General features: G+C 42.4%; 1 long non-coding RNA gene and 1 pseudogene across 2 annotated transcripts in view; both read left to right on the top strand.

Annotated features, from left to right (window-relative positions):
* Positions 1 to 2012, top strand: part of LOC144304646 (uncharacterized) — a 46910-nt gene extending 44898 nt beyond the window's left edge. For both annotated transcript variants that reach the window (XR_013371573.1, XR_013371575.1), the window contains one exon: positions 126 to 2012. This is a non-coding gene — a long non-coding RNA (uncharacterized LOC144304646). The remainder of the gene's footprint in view (positions 1 to 125) is intronic.
* A 5274-nt stretch (positions 2013 to 7286) lies between these two features.
* LOC144304568 (small ribosomal subunit protein eS4-like) lies at positions 7287 to 9099 on the top strand (annotated as a pseudogene).
* Positions 9100 to 12984: the final 3885 nt, after the last annotated feature.

Genomic DNA, 12984 nt, shown 5'->3' with positions numbered 1-12984 from the left:
TTACTACTGCAATTGCTTTGGGTTGCCACGAACTGCACCCATAGAAAACAAACCGAATCAATAAATGTTTTTTGTGTTACTGCTCCACCAACCGACCATTCCCAACTCTCTCTCCCTCTCCTCAGGTCTTCCTATTTCCTGGACACAGCAATATTGAAATTAGGCCAATTAATAACCCGACAGTGGCCTCTAAGTGAGTGAAAAGAAGAGTCACACATCTCTCACTTTGAATCAAAAGCTAGAAATGATTAAGCCTACAGAGGAAGACATGTCCAAAAACTGAGATAGGCAGAGAGCCTCTTGGGCCAGTTATCCAAGCTTTGAATGCAAAGGAAAAGTTTTTGAAGGAAAATAAAAGTGCTCCAGTGAACACATGAATGATAAAGTGAAACAGCCTTATTGCTGATATGAAGAAAGTTATAGTGGTCTGGATAGACAATCAAATCAGCCACAAGTCAAAACCTAATCCAGAGCAAGGTGCTAAATTTATTCAATTCTCTGAAGGCTGACAGAGGTGAGGAGGCTGCAGAAGAAAAGTTGGAAGCAAGCAGAGGTTGGTTCATGAAGTTTAAGAAAAGAAGTCATCCCCACAGCATAAAAATGCAAGGTGAAGCAGCAAGTGCTGATGTAGAAGTTCCAGCAAGTTCTCCAGAAGATCTAGTTAAGATCATTAATGAAGATGGCTACACTAAATAACAGATGTTCACTACAGATGAAACAGCTTTAGGTTGGAAGAAGACGCCATCTATGACTTTCATAGCCTATGAGAAGTCAACACTTGGCTTCAAAGCTTCAAAGGACAGGCTGATTCTCTTGTTAAGGGCTAAAGCAGCTGGTAATTTTAAGTTGAAGCCAATTGTCATTGACTAATCAAAAAATCCTAGGGCCTTTAAGAATTAAGAATCAATCTACTCTATGAGAGTGTTCTAATACACCAACAAAGCCTGTGGATGACAGCATATCTGTTTACAATATGGTTTACTGATTATTTTAAGCCCACTGTTGAGACTTACTACTCAGAAAAAAGATTCCTTTCAAAATATGACTGCACATCGGCAATGCACCTGATCAGCCAAGAGCTCCGATGGAGATTCACAACGAGATTAATGTTTTCATGCCTGCTAACACAGCATCCATTCTGCCGCCCATGGATCAAAGGGTAATTTTGACTTTCAAGTCTTATTATTTAAGAAATACATTTCATAGGTTACAGCTGCCGTAGATAGTGATTCCTCTGATGAATCTGGGCAAAGTAAATTGAAAACCTTCTGGAAAGGATTCATCATTCTAGACGCCATTAAGAACATTCGTGATTCATGGGAAGAGGTCAAAATATCAATATTAACAGGAGTTTGGAAGATGTAATTCCATCCTCATGAATGACTTTGAAGGGTTCAAGACTTCTGTGGAGGAAGTAACTGCACATGTGGTAGAAATAACAAGAAAACTCGAATCAGAAGTGGAGTCTGGGAGCACCTGACTGGCTTAGTCAGTAGAGCATGTGACTCTTGATCTCAGGGTTGTAAGTTCGAATCCCACATTGGGTGTAGAGATCACTTAAAAATCTCAAAAAGAAAAAGTGAAGCCTGAAGATATGATTGAATTGCTACAATCTCCTGATAAAACTTGAATAGATGAGGAACTGTTTCTTATAGATGAGCAAAGAAAGTGGTTTCTTGAGATGGAACCTACTGGTAAAGATGCTCTGAAGATTTGAAATGACAAAAAAGAATTTAGAATATTACAAAAACCTAGTTGATAAAGCAGCAGCAGAGTTTGAGAGGATTGACTCAAATTTTGAAAGAAATTCTACTGGAGGCAAAATGCAATCAAACAGCATCACATGCTACAGAGATATCATTCGTGAAAGGTAGTGTCGATCGATGGAGTAAACGTCATTGTCTTATTTGAAGATATTGTCACGGCCACCCCAACCTTCAGCAGCCACCACCCTGATCAGTCAGCAGCCATCAACATTGAGACAAGACTTCCCCACCTGCAAAAAGATTACAAGTCACTGAGAGTTCAGATGACAGTATTTTTTAAGGTTTTTTTTTTTGGGGGGGGGGTGTGCTTTTTTTTTAGAGAGAGAGAGAGGGGGAGAGAGCGCACACGCGTGGCAGGTAGGGGTGGGGGAGATGGCGTGGTGTCCCAATCAAAAATATCTCATTGCTAAAAATACTGTCAGAGCACCTGGGTAGCTCAGTCCATTAAGGATCTGACTCTTGGGATCCCTGGGTGGCGCAGCGGTTTAGCGCCTCCTTTGCCCCGGGGCGTGATCCTGGAGACCGGGGATCGAATCCCACGTGGGGCTCCCGGTGCATGGAGCCTGCCTCTCCCTCTGCCTGTGTCTCTGCCTCTCTCTCTCTCTCTCTGTGACTCTTAAATAAATAAAAATTAAAAAAAAAAAAAAAAAGGATCTGACTCTTCACTTCAGCTCAGGTCATGATCTCAGGGCCGTGAGATGGAGCCCTAAGTAAGGCCCCACACTCAGCGGGGAGTCTTCTTCTCCCTCACCCTCCTTCCCCCTCTGTGCCTCCACACCCCCCCTTCTCATGAGTGAGGTGCTCTCTCTCTCTCTCTCTCAAATAAATAAATAAATAAAATCTTTTTAAAAATTTGTATTAGGGATCCCTGGGTGGCGCAGCGGTTTAGTGCCTGCCTTTGGCCCGCGGCGCGATCCTGGAGACCTTGGGATCGAATCCCACGTCGGGCTCCCGGTGCATGGAGCCTGCTTCTCCCTCTGCCTATGTTTCTGCCTCTCTCTCTCTCTCTCTGTGTGACTATCATAATTAAATAAATAAATTAAAATTTGTATTAAGGTATGTATATTATTTTTTAGACATATGCTATTACATACTTAATAGACTACATTATAGTGTAAAGATAACTTTTATATACACTGGGAAACCAAAAAATTCATTTGACTCTATTGCACTGTTCCCTCTATGGCAGTGGTCTGGAACTGAATCCACAATATCTCTGAGGTATGCCTATAACCACTCCTGCTTAGGATCTAGAAAGCTTTAAGAGAACATTGTTCCATCCTAAGAACAAGCCAGATAATCTACAAAATCATAATTTTTCTTGAATCCATTAGAGATGTGAGTACACAAGGCAACTAAATGATAAAAATTCCAAAGAGTGACAAGCCCCTCCAAGAATAAAGGGAACACATGAATTGTTACTTTTGTCACAGCATGCAAGCATTTCTTCTTACCATTAACATAGGTAAGAAGAAAACAGCTAAACTTTTTTTTTTTTTTTTTTTTTGACAGAGAGCACAAAAGCAGGGAGAGCAGCAGGCAGAGGGAGAGGAAGAAGCAGGCTCCCGCCAAGTAGAGTCCAATATGGGCCTTGATCTCAGGACCCTGGGATCATGAACTGAGCTGAAGGCAGACGCTTAATTGACTTGAGCCACCCAGACACCCCCAAAACAGCTAAATGTTTAACAAATTCTTAAAGGCTGAATGTAGGCTATTGTATCGGTTTAGGAAAAAATGGTAATCAGAGACTTCTACAAGGAACATTGCACTTATTCCTGAATTGTTCTCCACCAGATGATCACAAGAAACATTAGAGGAAGAGCAAAGGATGAGAGTGAGTCCCCTTTGGGGGCTCGGGCACGCAGGTAACGATTAGTTGCTACTGGGGGAGAGGTATGAAACACAGCCCATTTCCCCAAAACCATCTCTCAAAGAAAGCAAAAGCTTTGAGCAGCTCAGGGGCAGGAGAAGTGTACCAAAGCCTCCCATTTGGGATCCAGGCAAAGACCCATTGCTTCTGCTGTGGAAAGGGTAGAAACAAAAGCTGCCCAAGGGGAGAGCTAAGAGAAGCTCTTAGCTTCTTAGCTCTTGGGCCTGCAATTCTGCTGTAATACAAAGTAGGGGGGGGAAATAAAAAAATAAAAATAAAAATAAAAATAAAAATAAAACAAAGCAGGGGTCCTGGCCAGATAGGGAAGAAACAGGAAACTTTCATCTGCTCAAGACTCAGTGCAGACGTCCTTAAGATACATTTGTAACTCACATACTTTTTAAAGAATTAATTTACTTAAATCACTAACATTATCTCTTCCATTAAGGGTCATTTTTCTCTATCTGAAAATAATCAGATCGAGATGGAAAATTTTGCAAGTAGAAACAGCTGGTGGGTGATCCTCCAAACCAGGCTTGAAAGGATATATTCTCTTCATTTGCAAAGAGGACCTTCTCAGATCACTAAAACCGACAGTGATTATGTTTTAAGGTTGAGAGGAATAATGTCTAATAAGAGTCCTTTCCAAAGGAAAGGTAGTTTTTTTGTTGTAGGAAAAACGAGCTTTGGTATCTCCCAGGCCTCTAGCTGTGGGACCACGTGCAGAATGTTGCATATCACTTTCCTCATTTCCAAAACAAGAGACAAGGGAAAATAATGCTTACTCTTATGGTTGCCCATGAAAGTCAAATAAGCTCAGTATGAAAACAGCTAGTCCTTTGCTTGGCATATGAAAGACTCACACTACAAATGTTCAGTGCCCTCTCTCCTTATCCTACCACCACCCTTTTGGTGCATGTTTTGTTGTATGAATTATCCACCGTTTGCAGATCTTGTTCCTATATACCACTCTTAGACTAAGATACTGAACCCCCCCCCCAAAAAAAAAATGCATTCCTTGTTCCCTTGCACCTGGCTGATCTGGAAACTGCTCCATTTCTTATCTTCTCACCCTCTACCACAATGTTCCCAGACATTGCTTCAGCCTTGCCTCCGTTCCCATCGTGACTGTGAGTGTGTTTACTGATGCTATTTTTAATCTTATTATAATAATTGCCATTAAGCTGAAGTCATTTCTCTGTCCCAGTGAATAAATGACACATGGGAATATTTCTAGGCAACAAATTGTTCTGTACTTAGACATTTTCTACATCCCAATTCATGGTCAATTCATCTTCCTTCCTAAAACAATACTGTGTTCAAGCTAGAAGAGAAGTTAGAGGACCATAGCTCATCCTCCAAGAGAGGACAGTCAGCCAGTTAGTGGCAGAGCTGAGCGTGAAACCCAGACTTCCTGCCTCACCCTGTCATTATAAAGCAGATAAGCTAAATAGATTTTAAAAGAAAAGTAACTGTGCTCATCTCTATGTCATAAAGATCTCTAAAATATAGGATGATAACATAGTAAAAGCTTTTTTTCTTTTTTCTTTTTTTTTTTTAACTTTAAGTAAACTCCATGCCCAGCGTGGAGCCCAACATTGGGTACTCATGGGCTTAAACTCATGACCCTGAGATCCAGACCTGAGCTGAGACCAAGAGTGGGACACTAATCTGACTGGGCCATCCAGGTGCTCTGGCATGGTGAAGGCTTTTATGGGGGAAAGACCTTCAAGACCTCAGGAGAAGGGGTATCTGGGTGGCTCAGTGATTGAGAATTTGCCTTTGGCTCAGGTCGTAATCCCAAGGTCCCAAGATCGAGTCCCACATCTGGCTCCCTACAGGGAGCCTGCTTCTCCCTATGTCTGTGTCTCTGCCTCTCTCTGTGTGTCTCTCTTGAATAAATAAATAAAATCTTTTAAAAAAAAAAAAAAGACCTCAGGAGAAAAGCTGTTGAATCCAACATCAGCCATTATTATTATTACTGTTATTTAAACAATTGGGTTGTTTTAGTTAATTTCATTTTTCTTATTTTTTTTAAGATTTATTTATTTATTTTGGGGGTGAGCACTCATGCAAGCAGGGGTTGGTGGGCAGAGGGAAAGGAGAGAGACAGTCTCTAGCTGACTCCCTGCTGAGCACAGAGCCCTACTGGGCTCCATCTCACAAACCTGAAATCAGGACCTGAGCAGAAATCAAGTCAGATGCCCAACCAACTGAGCCATCGAGGAGCCCCATGTTTTAGTTAATTTTAATATCATACTCTGGTAGATTAAAGATGGCCACAAATTTTTTGCTACCCCTTCCAGAGTCTGGGCTAACCTCAGTAACCTGCATGACCTATAAAATGCAACAGAAGTGAGGTCATGGGACTTATGAAGCTAAGCAGAAGGAGCCTTTCAGCTTCTGCCTGGATCTCTTGGAATTCTTTCTCTGAACACCATGAGCTGTTAGGTAAGAAGTCTAAATATACAACTGAACAACAACAAAATAACCCTAATTTAAAAATAGCAAAGGACTTGAATAAACATTTCTCCACGTAAAACATACAAATGTCCAATAAGTATCAAAAGATGCTCAATATCACCAGTCATTAGAAAAGTACGTATCAAAACCATAATAAGGAGCACTTGGGTGGCTCAGAGATTGAGTGTCTGCCTTCAGCCTAGGGCATGATCCCGGGGTCCCTGGATCGAGTCCCACATCGGGCTCCCGCAAGGAGTCTGCTTCTCCCTCTGCCTATGTCTCTGCCTCACTCTGTCTCTCATGAATAAATAAATAAATCTTCTAAAGAAAAAGCCATAATAAGAGACCATTTCACACCCATTAGGATGATTATTATTTTTAAAAAACAGAAAAACAAAACATGTTGGTGAAGATGTATAGAAATTGGAACAGTCATGCAGGGCTGATAGGAGTGTAAAATTGGTGCAGTTGCTAAAGAAAACAGTTTGGTGACTCCTCAAAAGGCTAAATAAAGAACGACCAGACCATCCAGTAATTCGACTCCATGGCATATACCCAAAGGAACTGAAAGCAGGGACTGGAAAAGATACTTGTATCCTCTTATTCGCAGCAGCATTATTCCCAATAGCCAAGAGGTAGAAACAACCCACGTGTTTGTCAACAGATGAACACATAAGCAAAATGTGGTGTGTATCCTATGGAATAGTAATCAGCCCTAAAAAGGAATGAGATTCTGATACATGTTAAAACATAGAGGAACCTTGAGGACATTTTGCTAAATGAACTAAGCCAGACACGAATATGCTATATCTAGAATAGTCAGATTCATAGAGACAGGAAGTAGATTAGAGGTTACCACAGGCTGAGAAGGAGGGAAATGGGAAGTTATTACTTAATGGGTACAGGGTTTCTGCTTGGGGCAATGAAAACCTTTTGGAAGTAGATAGATCATCATCGACATTGAGAACTGACTTCATGCCACTGAACTGCAACTTTAAAATGACTGAAGTGATAAATTGTGTGTTATGTATATTTTACCACAAGAGAAAAATGGCAAACTAGACCATATATTAAAAAAGAAAAGAAGAAGAAAAAGGAGGAGAAGAAAAAGAAGGTTCTCCTAGTCCTAATACCTCGAGACCATCACTGGAGAGGTCACCTGTAAGTGCCCTGGTTGACAGACCAAGATGATGCTGACCTTCCAACCATCCTGCAGGAGCCAAACACGTGAGGGAAGCTGTCTTAGGCTCTCCAGAGCAGCCTGACCTCCGGCTGATTACCTCTGAGTGACGCAAGCAGTGTCACTGGAAACTGAGGAATCACCCATCTGAGCCCTGCTCCTTAAAAGTAGAGATGTGGGGGTGCCTGGTTGGCTCAGTGGTTGAGCGTCTGCCTTCGGCTCAGGTCATGATCCTGGAGTCCTGGGGTCAAGCCCCACATCAGGCTCCCTGCATGGAGCCTGCTTCTCCCTCTGCCTACATCTCTGCGTCCCTCTCTGTGTCTCTCATGAATAAATAAATTAAATATTTTTTAAAAATAAAAAATAAATAAAACTTGCAATACTTTCCAATCCAAAGTCAAGGTTGAGAACCACTGGGATGAAGGATGAAGCATAGAAAAAAATTTAAACGTCCATCCATCTATAAAAATTGTATAATCAGGGCGCCTGGGTGGTTCATTCAGTTAGGCATCTGCCTTCCGCTCAAGTCATGGTCCTAGGGTCCTGGGATGGAGCCCTGTGTCAGACTCTCTGCTCTGTGGGGAGTCTGCTTCTCCTTCTGTCCCTGCCCTCGCTCAGGTTTGTGCTCTCTCTCTCTCTCTTTGAAATAAATAAAAGATTTTTGAAAGTTGTATAACCTAGCTATTTTATCAGCACATTGGAAGAAGGCTGTCTTCTTTTCTTTTTTAAGATTTTATTTTTAAGTAATCTCTTACATCTGATATGGGGCTCAAACTCACAATCCTGAGATCAAGAGTCACTCCCTCAACTGAGCCAGCCAGCCCCCCCAGCCAGCAGTCTTCTTTTCATGGTTAGTACAGTCATGGCTTTTTAAAAAAGATTTTATTTATTTATTCATGAGAGACACACAGAGAGAGAGAGAGAGGCAGAGACACAGGCAGGGGGAAAGGCAGGCTCCATGCAGGGAGCCCGATGTGGGACTCGATCCCGGGTCTCCAGGATCATGCCCTGGGCCGAAGGTGGGTGCTAAACCACTGAACCACCCAGAAATCCCAGGAAGCTTTGGCTTTGGTCCCAGGAAGCATCTGTAGTGAGTAGTAGCTGCAAAGCACTGGGCGCTGGATAAACTGACCACTGTGTTTGCTCCTTGCCCATCTGCCAGTCCTCACAAGCTGAGAGAATGTCTCCCTCTCATCATTTTCCTAAGGAACAGATTTAAGTCTGCCCTAACAGAAGATGAAATGGAGATCTGCAGACAGCGGTTCATTAAGATTGATGGCAAGGTCCAAACTGATATAACCTACCCTACTGGTTTACAGAGTTGTCAGCACTGACAAGACTGTAGAGAATTTCTGTCTAATCTATGACACCAAAGACGGCCAAGTACAGGTTGTGCAATTTGAGAATGATCTTTGTGAGAACAAAAGGAATCCCTCATCTGGTGACCCATGATTCTCACACCATCCACTACCCTGTGTCCCTCATCAAGGTGAACAACACCATTCAGATTGATTTGGAGACTGGCAAGATTATTAACTTCATCAAGTTTGACACTAGTAACCTGCGTATGTGACTGCAGGTGCTAACCTGGGAAGAATTGGTGTGACCACCAATAAGGAGAGACACCCTGGGTCTTTTGATGTGGTTCATGTGAAAGATGTCAGTGTGGTAAACAGCTTTACCACCCACCTCTCCAATATTTTTGTTATTGGCAAAGGCAACAAAACATGGATTTCTCCTCCCCAAGGAAAAGCTATCCACCTCACCATTGCTGAAAAGAGAGAGACAAGAGACTGGTGGCCAAACACAGCAGTGGGTGAAATAATTTCTAGGTGACATGAATGGAAGAGTCTTGGTATTTAATTAAAGATAAGACAGTGGGGATCCCTGGGTGGTTCAGCAGTTTAGCACTTGCCTTCGGCCCAGGGCGTGATCCCTGAGTCCCAGGATCGAGTCCCACATTAGGCTCCTTGCATGGATCCTGCTTCTCCCTCTGCCTGTGTCTCTGCCTCTCCCTCTCTCTCTGTCTCTCCTGAATAAATAAATAAGATCTTAAAAAAAAGATAAGACAGCATAAATAAATATTGTATAAGCTGATACTCAAAAATGTTATCATTCCATTAATAAATACCTATGACACACTATGTATCCTGCTTGGTAGTACAGATACCAAGAGGAGTTCGGCATTCTAGATATTGGGGAAGTAGAGGTGAGGAGAGGTCTAAAAGAAGTACAGATAGTATTCAGTCTCAAGTCAAGTGAAGAAATGGGGTGATCAGTTCTCCTTGAAGGAGGGAAAAGAGATTCCAAGAGGAAATACCTTGAACCAAGTCTTTAAGAATGATTTGGTACCGGGGCACCTGGGTAGCTCAGTCGGTTAAGCATCTGGGGTTGGCTCAGGTCATGATTAGAGTCCCGAGATCAAGCCTCATATCGGGCTCTCTGCTCAGAGGGAGTCTGCCTCTCCCTCACCCTCTACTCCTCCCCCAGCTCTTGCTCATTCACTGTCTCTCAAATAAATAAATAAAATCTTAAAAGCAACAACAAAAAAATTGATAGTGGAGGGTAAAGGAAGGACATCTCCAGTTGCCCAGCACCCTGGTGTCTAACATCCACACATACAGTTATTGATGTAATTAAGGGGGAACCTCTCTTTTGGTTAATTCTGTGACATCAGTGAACCTACAAGGGCTTGACTTATGAAGAAAAGAATGGCTCAAAGGGAGTCCAATAATACAACTAATAATAACAGCTGCCATTTGTGAGGCACTACCATGGGCCAGTGTAGGGTAAGCATATAGTATCTATAAATTCAGTGACTTCTTTTTTTAATATTTATTTATTTGAGAGAGAGAGAGAGCATGAGTGGGAAGGGCAGAAGGAGAGGGAGAGAGAATCTCAAGTAGACTCCACACTGAGTGTGGAGCCCAACATGCGGCTCAATCTCATGATCCTGAGATCACGACTTGAGCCAAAAGCAAGAGTCAGACACACAGACTGCACCACCTAGGCAACCCCCATGAGTTCAATGACTTCTGATCACACAAGCAAGCTGTCTGGAAAGACTCAAGGACCGTAATGTGGCAGGTCATCTGAATTTGTTCTCTGTGGCCCTGGGTTAAGACTAGGATTAATGGGTGAAAGCCATAGAAAGATGGATTTCAATTCAACCAAGGGGAAAATTACTAAAAGGGCTGTGCTAAGATGGACTGAATGACCTCTGGACCAAGTAAGTTTTCTGCTTTTTAACTTCAATACTTTCCTTTGTAATAGACAGTGTTTATCCCAAACTACTTAGAGACTAATAGCAAGGGACAAAGACAGATTTCAAAAAATTCTGATTCTTTAAGAGTTTGTTATTCCTCATACCCACAGACATACCTCTATTCTCTTATTAAGGCCAGCAAGCAAAAAAGAAGACAGAGACAGAGAAGCTCTTGACTCATAGGTAAAATGCAAGCTGAAGCAGCTGAGTGCATTGAGTCCGGTTGGGATATGCACAAGTACAGTGTTCCTCACAAAACTCTGTAAGTGGTACTCCAAGCTTCTGTAGCAGAGTATGGCTAACTCAAGGCTTATAGTCCCCTCTTCTGGTTGTAGAGCTAGACGGTGCCCAGACTGCCAGTGCCAGCTGGCAGTCCCTTGCCTGGCTGGGTTCTTGTCCCTTGCCATCCATCTATGGAGTCTACCTATCCATTCGCTTTTTACTCTGAGCCCCTTGCTTTGACAGATGGTTTTAACTTCAAATTACAAATAATTTTCTCTCTGGGTACTAGCTCAGTCCCTAACTTATGTTTAACATTTTAGGTAATAGCCTACCGTTCATCATCTTAAGCCATTCACAGATTTAAATTTACACTGTGTGTGTATGTGTATGTAAATACATATGTGTTCTAATACAAATAACTTCCTGCTTCAGTATTACCACGCACAGCGTCCTGAACCACAGGAGAGGATAAAAGAGGAAGCCTCCAGTCAGCTAAGGGGTTCCCCACACTCCTATCACCATTACACTATACTTGAAGGATTCTATAACCTCACAACTTATAGAAATGTTGTAAAATGTCCTTCACGTGTCAGGTGGGTATTTGAATTCACCTGGAATGGAATTCACCAGGAATTGCCCTTCCCAAGTCTAAAAATCTGTGACTCTGATAATTAACTTGAGTTGAATTCAGCCTTGAAATGGGACTATTTCCCATATCTGTCTTTTAATCACAAGTTGTAAATCATCATGGTTGGCTTACAGGGAATGGGAGGATCAGAACACAAATGAAGTCACTGATTGGTTGTAGTCAAGATTATGAAAATGAGTAAGACATGATCTTATGCTCAGAAAGTTCATAGTCTAGTAGGGGGAACTGAGCCATCTAGGTCATATCAGAACAATGTGACAAAGTGATTTTATAAAGATGTGTACAAAGTATCATGGGACCACAGATGTGGGGCACCCCACCTATCTGGGGAGGATACAGAATTTGGAAATCATCAGGAGGAAGTGATTACTAAAATGAATTTTAAAATAAAAGTAGGACTTTCACTGGCAGATAAAGGGAGATACCAGCATTCAGGTGTAGTGCTATGTATGGAGGGATAAATTCTACTCTGGGACAGAGACATGAAGGGTGAGAGATAGGGCTGGAGAAGGAACCAGGGGCCAGACCACAAGGGGCTTAAATGACTCGTTAGAGCATCAGGGCTTTACCTGTTGAGAGCAAGGAGCCATTGTTGGGTCTTGAGCAAAATGACAGGATCAGATGTGCCTTTCAGGTAAATAAATCTCTCTGGCATGGCCTTGAAGAAATTGATTTGGGGAGACAAGACAGGAGGCAAGGGATAGTTAGGAGAGTGCTATAGTAATCCAGAGAAGAGGTGATGAGTGCTTGAACCTGGGTGTTGGTAGTTAGAGGAAGAAAAAAAGTTTGAGAGATATTACATGGTGAAATTGGGAAGCTCACCAGATGGTTGGGCATGGGGAGGGTGGTGACAAATGGTGTGATTTAGGGACAATTTCCAGATACCTACCTTTGAGTGTCCTCAGTGAGGCCTTTTGTGGCCACCCTATTAAAATTATATCATCTTACCAGCATTCCCTATCGCCCTTCCCTGCTACATCTTTCTCTATGGCTCTCACACCATATTATGTAGTTCCATTACCATCTATCTCCCCACACTAGAATATATGAGGTCCTTCAGGACAGAGTGCTCACTGCTGCATCACAAACACCTGGAGCAGTCACTGGAACCTACCATGTGCTCAACTTAGTGTGTGCTGAATGAATGCATGCGTGCATGATGGTGTGCTGAGAAACTGCGAAAAGGGATGTAGGAAGATGAACAGGTCTATAGAAAAAGACGTTGAATTCTGTGTGGGAATTTCTGGACCACTCCAGGGAAAGCTCTGCAGGAAAAATAAATAAGAGTCTCAGAATGTTAGATCTGATAGATGCCCCAGAGATTTTCTATACAGTTCCTTCACCTAGGGAAGAAAGAAACTGTGAGGTCCAGAAAATGAGTGACTTGCCCATGTCAAAATGAACTCCAGCTGGATACTAGAGCAGCTGAGCCGAACACTTGGGCCTCCTGTTTCCGGCTTCACACCTTTAGTGTTTATGCCTCACATTGTCCAGTTTCTACTGATGTGAGAAATGGCTAAAAATCACTTGCCTTTGACCTTCAGCTAGAACTTAACTGTTAAATGACTG

The sequence above is a fragment of the Canis aureus genome, chromosome 34 (genome assembly GCF_053574225.1).
Source record: "Canis aureus isolate CA01 chromosome 34, VMU_Caureus_v.1.0, whole genome shotgun sequence".
Classification (NCBI taxonomy): Eukaryota; Metazoa; Chordata; class Mammalia; order Carnivora; family Canidae; genus Canis; species Canis aureus.
Note: the sequence above shows the minus strand (reverse complement) of the source record. Positions and strands in the feature narration are given on the sequence as shown.